Source organism: Malaclemys terrapin, chromosome 1 (genome assembly GCF_027887155.1).
Source record: "Malaclemys terrapin pileata isolate rMalTer1 chromosome 1, rMalTer1.hap1, whole genome shotgun sequence".
Taxonomy (NCBI): domain Eukaryota; kingdom Metazoa; phylum Chordata; order Testudines; family Emydidae; genus Malaclemys; species Malaclemys terrapin.
Window position 1 is genome coordinate 347680760 of NC_071505.1, and position 13330 is coordinate 347694089.

The window sequence follows — 13330 nt, forward strand, 5'->3', positions numbered from 1 at the left end:
CCTGGGGCATTGGATAGGCGTTGAAGCGTGAGATGGCATTCACCCATCGGAAGTCTATATAAAAGCATCGAGTGCCGTCAGGCTTGGGTACCAGGACCACAGGGCTACGCCACTCGCTCTGAGATGGCTCAATGACCCCCAAGGCCAGCATAGCCTGTACTTCTTCCTCCACTTCCTGGCTTATCTGGTACAGCAGTGGCCTGGTTGTTTCTCAGATTACTTTCCCTGGTTCAGTCTAGACCGAGTGATAGACCAGGGTCGTGTATCCGGGTAGGGCCGTGAAGGTCTGGGGAACGCCTGTAGGAGACACTTGGCCTGCTTGCGCTGCTCCTCTGTAAGAGTGTCGCCAAGCAGGGGAGCAGGGGGTTCCTCGGTCCGGCATGCATGGGGGCCGAGCTCCGGTTCTGGCGGGTAAGGATTAATCAGCAGGCCCTCCCGCTCCCGCCATGGCTTTAACAAGTTTACATGGTAGCGCTGCCTCTGCTTGCGCCGGTTGGGCTGGCAGATATCGTAGGTGACGGGCCCCACCTTCCGAGCTACCTCGTAGGGCCCCTGCCAACGGGCCAGTAGCTTGGACTCGCTCGAGGGCAGGAGGAGCAGGACCCGATCACCGGGTTCAAAGTCACATACCTGCGCCTCCCGGTTATAAGTCCGTTCCTGCCTGACCTGGGCGGCCTTTAGGTTTTCACGGGCCAGGGCCCCAGCCTGAGCAAAGTGCTCCCGCAGCTGCAGGACATATTGCAAGAGGCCCTGGCTTGGAGAGGGGGACTGCTCCCAGGTTTCTCGCATTAAGTCCAACAGGCGACGTGGACGGCGCCCGTACAACAGTTCAAACGGGGAGGACTTGGTAGAAGACTGGGGTACCTCGCGGATGGCTAACAGCAGGGGGGAAGCAACTGGTCCCACCGGCGCAGTTCCTCCGGGGGAAACTTCCGCAACATTTCTTTGAGGGTCTGATTAAATTGTTCTACCAGCCCGTCTGTCTGCGGGTGGTAGACGGAGGTCCGTAATTGTTTGACCCCTAGAAGCTTGCAGACCTGCTGCGACAAGTGGGAGGTGAAATTCGTTCCTTGATCCATAAGGATTTTATGGGGGAAACCCACCCGAGCGGAGACCTTCACCAATTCTCCGGGGATGGTCCGGGCCGTGGTGCTCCGTAACGGAATGGCCTCGGGGAAACGGGTGGCGTAGTCCATGATGACCAGGACATATTGGAACCCTGACGCACTTCTTGGGAGGGGGCCCACCAGGTCCATGGCCACCCGTTCAAAGGTGGTTTCCGTTACTGGCATGGGGACCAGAGGTGCCCTGGGTACCCGTTGCGGAGCCGCTACCTGGCACTCCGGACAGGAGCTACAATAGTTCCTCACCTCCTGGTGAACACTGGGCCAGAAGAACCGCGTTAGAATCCTGGCAAGGGTCTTCTCCTGGCCCAGATGTCCAGCAGCTGGGATGTCATGTGCCAGCTTCATCACAGCACGCCGGTGACACCGCGGTACCAGCAGCTGCGTTTGGGGCTCCTTTGTGCGGGGGTCACGGTCCACCCGATACAGACGTTCCCGGTGTAGTTCGAAGTGGGGCCACTGGGTCGCCCGTTGGGGGTCGATGATGGTCCCATCGACTGCCGCTAGTTGTTCATAGGCCTCACTGAGGGTTGGGTCCGCTCTCTGGTCACGACAGAAATCGGTCTGGAGGCGGGGCTCCACCTCGGGCTCAGACCAGGAGTTGTCGGCTTCTTCGGTTCCTGATTCGGGTTCGGGGGTCCTGGGCTCCTCCCCCGGTAGGGCCCCCTGGGACTCTCCCTCCAAGGCCGGGGTTGACCGGAGGACTTCCTCAAAGGCGGGCCAATCCCACCCCAGGATCACCGGGTACGCCAGTCGAGGGCCTAAGCCAACAACTATTCGGCGGGTGACGCCAGCCACGGTTAACCTGACCCAGGCACTAGGGTACGGCCGGACATCCCCATGGATACACTGCAAGTGAATTGTCCCCAAGTGGGGGTCCACCTTAGGTCCCAACGCCTGGCGAACCAGTGTCTGGCCGCAGCCTGAGTCGATCAGGGCCTGGGTGGAGTGGTGACCCACAATGACCGGGATCGTTATCTTGGGAGCCTGTGGTAGTCGGGCTCTGGCGTCCCCTGCACAGATCTGACTGAAGCTACAGTCCATGTCAGTGCAGTCCCGTTGCAAGTGACCCGATTTCCCACAGCGGAAGCAGGGCCCGAGGTCAGGACGACCCCCATGGGAGGGGGCTCCCGTTGGACTCCTAGCGGGACTCTGGGGAATTCTCATGCCACTTGGCCCGGGGGAGACCGGTCCAGGTCAAGGGGGAGGTTCCGGGCATCTGAATCGAGGTCCCGGGTGGGTCTCTTGCCCGCGGCCCAGGTTCTGCAGCCCGGTCGGGGTGTCCCCTCACCGTTCGGTGTGCGGGCGTTCCAGTCCAGGATTCTGACGTTGGAGGGTGGGTCCCACGGGGGATTCGGCCACGAGGAAGTCTTCCATTAGCGCGATGGCCGCAGCTAATGTTGCCGGCTGGTGGCGGAGCACCCAGGCCCTCCTCACGTTGGGAGGATGTGGACAAACTGCTCGAGGATAACTTGCTCGGTCACCTCCTCTGCGGTCTTCAATTCAGGCTGTAGCCACCGCCTATATGCCTCCTTTAGGGCTTGGGCCACCAGCCTGGGTCGGATGCCTGCAGGGTACATTTGGCTCCGGAACCGCTGCCGAAACGTCTCTGGGCTGACGTCTAATGTGTTCAAGATTGCGGCCTTCACCCGGCTGTAATCCCTGGCATCTTCCATAGCCAGCCCCCGGTAAGCCATCTGGGCAGTCCCGGTTAGGTAGGGGGCCAGAAGGGTGGCTCATTGGACCTGGGACCACCCGGCGACCAGTGCCACCCATTCGAATGTTACCAAAAATGCCTCAGGATCATCATCGGGGCCCATTTTGGTTAGCCGCACCGGGACGGCAGTGCGGGGCGATCCAGCCCCGTCCCCTGGCTGCAGGTCTACGGGATGCGGCATTGTAGTCACCAGTTGCTGCAGCTGGTCTCCCACCTGCTGAATGAGTTGCTGCTGCTGTTGGAGTTGAGTGACACGTTGCTGCTGCTGCTGTTGCAGTTGAAACAGCCGCTCCATCTCCATGGTCTCCTTTGGGGAGACTCGTCCCCCTCAGACCCTTCTCACAGGGCCAAGGGATCGAACTCCCCACTTCTGGTACCACGTGTACAGGAGTTTGCCGGGGCTCGACCCGCTCCGGGGGCAGCGGGGAGACATACCGACTCACTACCTGCTGGGGCTTGAGTGCTTTGTCTGGCTGCAGGGTCTCACCCGGCAGCCCTTGCAGGCCTGAAAGATACAGGAAACCCGACCCCGGCTCAGGGCGGACACCAGCATTAGGTCAAGGCTCAGATCCTTAGTCAGGGTTGAGCAACAGTGAACAAAGTGTTTAAGCCCAGGCCCTAGGTCAGGGCGGGGCAACAAGCACTGAGGCAGAGCTCAGGCCCTCAGGCAGGGCTGACCCACAGCAAATAAAGTACTTAAGCCCAGGCCCTAGGTCAGGGCAGGGCAACAAACATGGAGGCAAAGCTCAGGCCCTCAGGCAGGGCTGAGCCACAGTGATAGGCCTGAGCCTCAACAGGCCTGGGAGAGGGGTAGATTGCCACCCACAGGTTGGGTGGCATGGGGGACACAGGCCCTCCCACTCCACTGCGTCCCAGCCTGGGGCCCTAACAGCGGCAGAAGACCCGCTGCTTCGTCAGTGGGGACCCTGGCTGCAACACACTGACATCGGCTCTGGCCGTGCTGCAGCCAGACTGGGGTCGGCTGCCCCCGGGCTACTTCCAGATTCCCCCTCTGGGCCTATCTGGATGCTGGCGTCGGCCTCGGGGGGATCCTGGACCATGGGTTCGTCCGGCCAGGGATCGTTTGGCAAGTCTGGGAGCTCCTCCGGATAGGAGGCGCAGGGCAGGCCTGGCGGCTCCTCTCGGTAGAGGGCGCAGGGCAGGCCCGGCGGCTCCTCGGGGTAGCGGGCGCAGGGCAGGCTCGGCGGCTCCTCGGGGTAGTGGGCGCAGGGCAGGCCCGGCGATTCCTCAGGATAGCGGGCGCAGGGCAGGCCTGGCGGTCACTCCGGTCCGCGGCGGTTTCCCAGCCCCGAGCTAGGCTGGAGACATCTGGTCTCTCTGGCTGCTGGGGCCAGACTGAGTTCTGAGGTCCCGGTTTTATACTTCCGGGTTGCTGCCTGACTCTCTCAGGGGAGGGCTCAGAACTCCCTAGCTCCGCCCACTCCGGCCTCCGGATGGGCTCTTCCCCTTCTGGGGCGGTGGGGAGCCATTACAAAGATTGGGATTATTCAGCTTGGAAAAGAGACGACTCAGGGGAGATATAATAGAGGTGTATAAAATCATGAGTAATGTGGAGGAAGTCGATAAGAAAGTGTTATTTACCCCTTCACAAGAGCCAGGGGTCACCCATGAAATCAAGAGGTAGAAGGTTCAAAACAAAAAAGAAAGTATTTTTTCACACAACATACAGTCAACCTGTGGAACTAATTGCCAAAGGATGTTGTGAAGACCAAAAGTATAACTGGTTCAAAAAATAAGTTCCTGAAGGAGAGCTCCATCATTGGCTAGTAGCCACGATGGTCAGGGATGCAGCCCCATGCTCTGGGTGTCTCTAAACCTCGGACTGCCAGATGCTGGGAGCAGACAACAGGGGATGGATCACTCGATAATTGACCTGTTTTGTTCATTCCCTCTGAAGTATCTGCATGGGCCATTGTCAAGGCAGGACACTGGGCTAGATGAACCAGATGTGTCCGTTCTTATGTTCCACTGATGGATGTGCGGCTGCAGACAAGCCATTTCCACGGGCTCCCTCTGCTATAGAACTGGCGTAGCCACCCTAGAGACACCCAAGATCTGCTCAGTATAGGAGGCTGATGAGGTCTGGCTCCCACCTCGGGGTGTGGTCCTGTAGCACAAGGGAGAGGTTGAGTAGAGCTGGGATGGAAAAGAGAGAGGATTTCCCCCCCATGAACATTTTGACACAAATGAAAATGTTTCCTTTTTCTCCATTTTCTGGGGTGAGTTTTCATAGAAAATGGATCATTTTTCTCTGAAAGCTCAGCTGCCGTGATGCTGCCCAGCTGCAGCTGCCTGGATCCCCAAGAGAAACTGGAGCCTTTTCATCTGCCTCTTCCTCATAACATAAATGAAGGTGGCACTGATGGAGTCTATGGCTGCACTCTGGGTATGGAAAGGTTGAAACCTCCGGACCAGTCTGTGGCTGGGGTACTGTGCCCATCAGCTACTCTAACCAGCCTTCTCATCTCTCTACAGCACCCACCACCCTGTACAACGCCCCTTCAGCAGATCCTGTGGGCAGTGGCTACTGTGACACGCCCTGGTAGCACATCACCGATAAACCTGTTCTAGCAGGGAGCTGGAGAGGGTCCTAGAGTGGTTGTGGGAGCGTACAGATTGTGGGTGGGGGGCCGAGCTACCAGTGGATCACTGAGATCTGTGTATAAATTTGGGGATCCCTGGATCCTGTGGCCCACTGTTTAGTCGTCAGGGAGAAAGGAAGGGACCTCCCCTACTGGAATGATCCGAAGGAAATTTCTCTGTAGGGGGCCTTGTGGAATCTCCCTTCCCTCACCTGCATGCGGGGTTTGTAATGTAGGATGGGGGCTGCCGAGGAGAAATCTGGTCCTATGTTATTTTATTATTAATTAATTTCATTATGGAAAGCGCACAGCTGTGTCAGCATCATCGTTACAACTTGGCCACCGCCAAGGTAAGCCTGTGACGACAAGCCCAGATTCCAGGAACAGAGCCTGCAGCAGGGCTGGCACTGCAGTCCAGTTGGGTAGGATCACCACACATCCCCTGTGATTTGGCCTCCTGCAGTTTGCCATTGGCCATGACGGGGGTTAAAGCTGTTGCACACTAAGCCAAGCAGCTGAGCTTCCCTGATGGCCAAGTGGCCCCCAAGGGAATGTGAATCATGCTTCATAAAGACACTTGCCTTCCTAGCTGAACAGATACTGCCTGCTGCCCTGCAACCTCTCTGATGACTCCTTGTCCTTTAGGGTGAAGACCTCTGGTGTCAGCGGCTCCCCTTCTAGCAGGAATTGGGTACGTTGGCAGGTTTCACTGTCTTTAAATTGCAAAGTGAAGGGGAAAGGCTGCAGGCTGTTTCCATTTGCAGATGTTCTGTGCAGCAGCAGAGAACTCGGCTGGGCTGCTGGGGTGACTCAGTGACGGGGCTGGAGGACAGGCAGCGGTATGTAGGTTGGGAACCCCTCCCCTGCATCTGCCCATGCTCCACGGTGGGCTGCTCAAGCAACACAGACATCTCACATTGAAAGCGACCTCAAAGTGTTAAAACCCCGATGCCCCAAGTCAGGATTTCTCAAGGGGCCCATTTCTAGAGATTCCGTGTGCTCTGGGCCCGATCCTGCCAGGGGCTGAGCGAGAGGAGACCCCACAGAATATCAGTGTCTAGTTTCCAAACTACCTCAGGTTTATTTGCTTCTGCAAATTGAACCAGCAAATGCATTTTCAAAGATTTTATTCTCTGGCTCGATTGTGAAAGCAGAAATTCAGAAAACAGGTCTCAGAGGGCATATTAGTGTTTCCTTAGCGGCTGAGGGATTCAGCATTTCTGCCCTCCAGATACCCCTCCAGGTTACAGAGCTACCTACATCTCTCCCCCCCTCTGGTCTCTGAGTGCCAGATGTCAGGCCTCATATTCTGCCCTCTCATGGGGTGGAGTCCCGCGATCCTCCCACCCTAAGACTGGGCCCTGGGCTACCGCACAGTTCGGGTGGACTGTGCTTGCCGAGCAGGTCCGAGTGGGTTCGGCAGCTATGGTTCTTCCCTCTGGGAGTCTGTGACTAGTGGGAGACAAGTGGAACCAAACTACTGTTTAATCTGAACAGTAGGACTAAAGCCGAACAGCCGAGAATAAGAGCGTTTTCAAACAACAGTCTTCCCCTGTTTCTGACCCCAAGCCTTCCTGCTCTGAAGGGGACCCAGGCAGGCCAAGGGCCTTGAGACTTCCCCAGCGGTGTCTGTGCCTGTCAGTCTGAAGAGATTTTCAGCATTGTGAACTCAGCAATATGTCTGGAGCCCAGAAACAGGCTCTTCCCAGCTCATAGCTCCGGTGTTGTCTCTACTAGACTTTTGTTTGCTGACAAGCAATTGATTGAGGGTTGAGACTCTGTGATCTTTTCAGGTTCTGAGGAAATCCAGATGACAGACTCTACATTTCAAAAACAACAAGGAGTACTTGTAGAACCTTAGGCTAGGTCTATACTACCCGCCTGAATCGGCAGGTAGAAATCGACCTCTCGGGGATCGATTTATCGCGTCCCATTGGGACGCGACAATCGATCCCTGAATCGGCGCTCTTACTCCACCAGCGGAGGTGGTAGTAAGAGCCGCCGATGGGAAGCCGCAGAAGTCGATTTTGCCACCGTCCTCACAACGGGGTAAGTCGGCTGCGATACGCCGAATTCAGCTACGCTATTCACGTAGCTGAATTTGCGTATCTTAAATCGACTCTCCCCTGTAGTGTAGATGTACCCTTAGAGACTAACAAATTTAATTGGGCATAAGCTATCATGGGTCCTATGTAATCTGCTCCTATGTTATTTTATTATTAATTTACTTATTCATTAATTTTATTGTGGAAAGCTCACAGCTGTGTCAGCATCATCGTATCAACTTGGCTGTCCCCGAGGTAGCCCTGTGACTAGAACCCCGGAATAGAGCCTGCAGCAGGGCTGGCGCTGCCGTCCAGTTGGGCAGCATCACCACCCATCCCCTGTGACTTGGGCTCCTGCAGTTTGCCATTGGCCGTGACGGGGTTAAAGCTGGTGCACACTAAGCCAAGCAGCTGAGCTTCCCTGATGGCGAAGTTGCCCCCAAGGGAATGTACAAGCATGCTTCATAAAGACACTTGCCTTCCTACTTGAAAAGATACAAACCAAACGTTCATGATCTGAATGAATATCAAAAGCCAGGAGCAGACTAGTTGGAATCTCTACAGGAAGGAGCAGTGGAAACTTTACTGCTTAATGGTTTTATCTTTCGAAAGTATGTCAAATGTATTCCAAATACTGTGTGCAACGGGTTTGTGCTATTAACTCTTTGTTCGGTGAACAGTTGTATGATACTGTCTCCTGGTAACTGACCAGAAGTTGTTTCTAACACTTCTATTCAGGGTTGTAATCTAATCTAGTAGTCTAATCACTCTGCAAGACTTGTACAAGTCTTTCCACAAAGTCCCGAGAGAACTGAACTGCTGGTCTGTGTTTAAGCAAATACAGGAGCTGAAAGGGGAGTGTAATGGTGGTTGTATGTAATTTGTGCCATGTTCTCTTACAGGAGCATGGCTCAAGTATATGCATAGTCAACTGGATATTAGTGTAAACCTAGTGTTTGCATATTCGCCCATTTGTGACACCATCCCCTCCTCCGCCAGCTGAAGTAACTGTCTGTGTAAGCTTGTAATTTACCAAAAAATATCTACAGACATATGCCTGGGGAGAGGATGCAGGTCCTGTGAGGATGACGGGAAGGTTGTAGGATGATCAAACTCTCTGGAGTCAGGGAACATTGGCCAGGCCAAGCACTTCAGCTTCCCATGGAGGGATTCCTGGGGGTCAGAGTGTATTAATGGGAGCCTGAGTTAAGGGAAAGTTAATCGAGCCCGGTTCTGATCACAATTGCACATGTAAATCTGGAGTGACGTGGTTGAAGTCAATTTTATTGAATTAAGAACCTGGACATAAGAATTTATCCCATGTACTGGCATAATTTGAACTCTCAGGAGTGGAGCAAATAAAGAATATACATATAATGAGACAATGAAACACATTTATAAATAGCTTCAGTGCAGGACAGATAAATGCAATGACTGTTTTCACCATTCACTTGCCATGTGTTTATACCCCTGTCATGATACAATGGGCAACACTCAGAAGTGGAGGGCTAGAAAGGGTGTCTGTGTGAAGGTCGCAATTGTAATATCACTCAGTGCTCACGTAGCCTGTGGAACTTTCAGCAACAATATATCAAAGGGGCCAAGAGCTTAGCAGGATTCAAAGAGGGACGGGATGTTTATATGGGTGACCAGAAATTCCAATTACAGTTGTGAGGATTTTTAAAAAAAGAGTCTTGGAAGGGCTCTACATTTTCTTGATTCACACCACAAAATATGTCTAACTAGTGGGTGTCAGGGGGAAACTGTCCCTAGGAGCAGGTTATTCATAGCTGCCTATTGCAGGGCTTCTTCCACCTTCCACTGCAGCATCTGGAACTGGTCACTGGATAGTGGGCTAGATGGATTACAGGTCTGATCTAGTGTGGCAGTGCCTATCTTCCTATCCTTGGATCCAAGGATATGTTTTTGCTGATCTTCATTGAGCTCCTGGGAGTCTCTAGACTTCCACTGAGAGCAGAAAGCTGCCTCGCTAATTATCATCTAGTCTCCTGTTCTTTTTCCTTTCAGGAAGGAAAGTTCAAAATGCCCAGTACATTATTTCAGCTGTCAATGACATCAACTTCAATGCTGCAGTGTTCCTTCTCACCGGGATACCTGGGCAGGAAGACGTCTACCTATGGATCTCTATCCCCATTTGCTTAATGTATGTTATTTCGATAGTAGGAAATTCAGTCATTCTGTTCATTGTAAAAACAGATTCAAGCCTCCATGAACCCATGTACATTTTCCTTTCCATGTTGGTCGTCACAGACCTTGGCTTATCGCTATCCACCATGCCGACGATACTGGGCATATACTTGTTCAACTCTAGGGAGATCAGCCTCGATGCCTGTTTTGTCCAGCTCTTCTTCATCCACTCGCTTGCAAAATTTGAATCCTCCGTGCTGTTGTTGATGGCCTTTGACCGCTTCATCGCAATCTCTAACCCACTGAGATATGCTGCCATCTTAATTCCACCAAGAATAGCCAAGATGGGACTGGTGTTTGTGCTCAGAGCGGTGGCCACTTCATTCCCACGCCCCATTCTCCTGAAATGGTTCTGATACTGTCAAGACAATGTCCTCTCCCATTCCTACTGCGTGCACCTGGATGTCATGAAGATGGCTTGTGCGGATATCACAGTCAACAACATCTATGGTTTGTCTGATGGATTCTTAACGATGGTTTTGGACTCGCTGCTCATCTTCCTCTCTTATGTGATGATCCTCAAAACAGTGGTGAGCATCGCATCACACGAGGAGTTCCTTAGGGCCCTGAACACCTGCGTCTCCCACCTTTGTGCCATCCTGCTTTTCTATACACCAGATATCGGCCTGGCTGTGATACACAGATTTGGTAACAACTCTTCTCACTTGCTTCAAATGGTCTTGGGATATTTCTACCTGCTGGTCCCACCGCTCATAAATCCAATTGTGTACAGCGTGAAAAGCAAACATCTTCGTCAGAGGATAATCAGGGCATTTGTCAAGTGAAGGGTCAAGAGACAAAAAACACAGGCACCTATTCCACAGCCTGGATCCTCTACCCCTGAGGTCCCTCCCTCTGCCCTATCTCCAGGCTGGAAGCCAGAGCCAGGCTGTGGTATGAGCTGCCAGAGAGCCAGAGCCACTGTGAGGAGCCCCAGACCCTCCACATTTTAGGCCCCTCCCCCAGGATGTACAACCCAGGGAAAGTGGAGAGTCCAGGGTTCCCCACAGCAACCTGTGCTCCTGGGGCAGCTTTTACCATGGCCCGACTCTGGCCTGGCTGGGAGGTGGAGCATCGGGGGAAGTGGAGGAGCAGGGGACAGGGCTTAATGGGAAGAGATGGGGTAGGGGGCGGGGCTTCAGGGGAAAAGGATGAATAGGGATGTGGGAAGTTTGAACCAATGCTGGGCCCTGCTGGCAGGGTGGTGGGGGGCTCTTGAGTAAAAGAGGAGGATGGGGCTGGGGGTTAGGAGACCTTGTGTTTTGGAGAAGACTGAATGAATGTGACCCCACGGAGGGGGCTCCTTTTTTAAGTATCCCAGGCTGAGAGTTAGTCATTGCAAGTACCTTTGAGGGAAGGGCAGGGCACCTGCAGGGCTACCACAGGCCCCAAGGGGACACTCTGGGGAGGCCCCTGTCCACAGGGACTTGGCTAGACTGTGCCATGCTCTTGGAAGCCGTCACTATTGGGCAGAGGTCAGCCCAGCCCCCAGGCTGCTCTAAACTCCGCTCAGGCAGGGGGAGAACAGGCCAGAGAATCAAAACCCTGTAACTGGCTCCTGGCCATCCCCACTCTCTGCCGCACACGGGGGAGCTCTGCTGGCACAGCAGAGAATCCAGCCAGGCCTGTCACCGCTCAGATGTCTGGAAGGCTGGGCCTGTGCTCTGGGCACTGCTCTGTGACTCAAGGCAGCTGGGTTCGATTCCCTGACATGTGTGACCATGGGCAAGCCATTGGCTGTCTCTGAGCCTCTGCACAGGTGGATAATAGCCCTGCCCTGCCTCACAGATGTGGCAGGAGGATAAACACTTTCCAGGTGCTCAGATACTCTGAGATCAGTGCTATGTCAAGGTTCCACAGAGCAACACCTCTAACATTTCTCTATAAAAGGCCCCTTACCACAGCCTTCTGTGACAGCTGGCTTCTGGGAAGCCCTGAGACTCCAGCACCTTGGTGTCTGTGGCAGATGTGCGGGTGATTGGGGGTGATAGAGAGGGATAGTATTGGATTTCTGAGGGGATCGTTGGAGTATCATAGAGAGGCCGAGCGTTTCAGCACAGGCACCAAAATGGTGTTTGCAGCCATTGAGGTTGAATGGGTCTAACTGATAAGATATGTAGCAATGGTCACTGGGGCATCATCTTAGACGTCTGGCTGGGAGAATGCACTCTCAGGGAAAAGGTCAGCTTCATAGAGTCATAGAATATCAGGGTTGGAAGGGACCTCAGGAGGTCATCTAGTCCAACCCCCTGCTCAAAGCACGACCAATCCCCAACTAAATCAAGTTGGCTCTTTACCATGGACACTGTTGAGCACTATGGTGACTGGGTCCAGTCTCACATGGGTTTTAGCAATGGCTGCTTCCACAAGAAAGGAGCAAACACATGGGAAGATGCTCTCAGAGACACCGGGAAACTAGGCTGGGTCCCAAGAGCTCATTGGTTTCCCAAGACAATGTAAGTTGGGCCAGTTCTGTTTCTCTGTCTCCAAAGCAAAGCCTGTCTAACTTAGCTTGTAGTGAGACGTGAGATAGATAAGTGTAGACTGCTGCCTGCTATTTTATAACCATTTTCTCCAATGCTTTGCGCTGTTTGCTAATAAACCTACTAGTTTAAAGGAGGCTGGGGGTGACTCTATAGCTCTGGTCACAAGCACCCGAACGGAAAAGACTGAGGTGTCCAGTCAGATCTGCTTGGTGATAAGCATTTAGCATAGATGGGGTGTTGTTCCCAGCTTGAAGAGTGGGGCAATTGTAAGACTCCCCCCAAGACAGGAAAGGACCTGGTTTAGAGGGTAAAGAGATAACTTAGAGAATTTTTCACTTGACCAGAGCTCAAAGAGCCGGGAAGCGATATATCCTGGTTTTATTGTAGCAGCCCTCTCACTTTCACAGGGCTCTGTCATTCTAGCCCCTAGCTTAGTGAGTTTCTTTCATCTCAGAGGACCCCCTCACTGGGGACACGTTAAGCACAGATCTGCTCCCCTTTATTCATACAATAAAGACAACAACAATAATAACAACATTTCACTATCCCCTGCATTTAGTACTACAGTGATTTGTAACCCAACACCAGCCAAAGCTGATCACTTTGAGGAACCCCAGGCTATCGGCTGGATATCTAGGCAGAGTAGGTGTGTTTATGTAAATACAGTTTGCTCCCGAAGTCTCTCCCTCTCCCAGCTAGCTGTCAGGGGAGAACTCACTCAGACCCTGCTTACAGAGGCTTATGCACGGGGTGATATGCCAGGGTCTCCTATGATAGCAGGAAACTAGAATCCTGGACCCAGGAGGTCCCTTCCAGGCCTATGTCTCTATGGGTCACATTAGCCCATTTTGAGTCACACTCGGAGCTCATGTGGAGTTGCTTGTTCACTGTGACCCAGCTCTGTGCCCTCACCAATGGATTTGTCCCTGAATAGATCCAGGAGAAAGCATGACTCAGCGTTATCGTCTGGGAAAAGGAATTGTTCTTGGGTTCCTGTTTAGTGATGTCACAGGAGTTTAATTCCCTGAGTTTCTGGTAATCTCAGCATGCTGAGCTTCCAGCTGCTCCCTCCCCAACCCCTAGTCCCAGAGAGGAAGGATGGTTCAGGGGTTAAAGTGCTGGCCTGGGACTCAGAAGAACTGGCTTC

At 53.4% G+C, this 13330-nt stretch overlaps 1 pseudogene; it reads left to right on the forward strand.

Moving 5' to 3' along the window:
• The first annotated feature begins 3013 nt into the window (after positions 1 to 3013).
• On the forward strand, positions 3014 to 10482 carry LOC128843906 (olfactory receptor 51G2-like; annotated as a pseudogene).
• The last annotated feature ends 2848 nt before the right edge of the window (positions 10483 to 13330 follow it).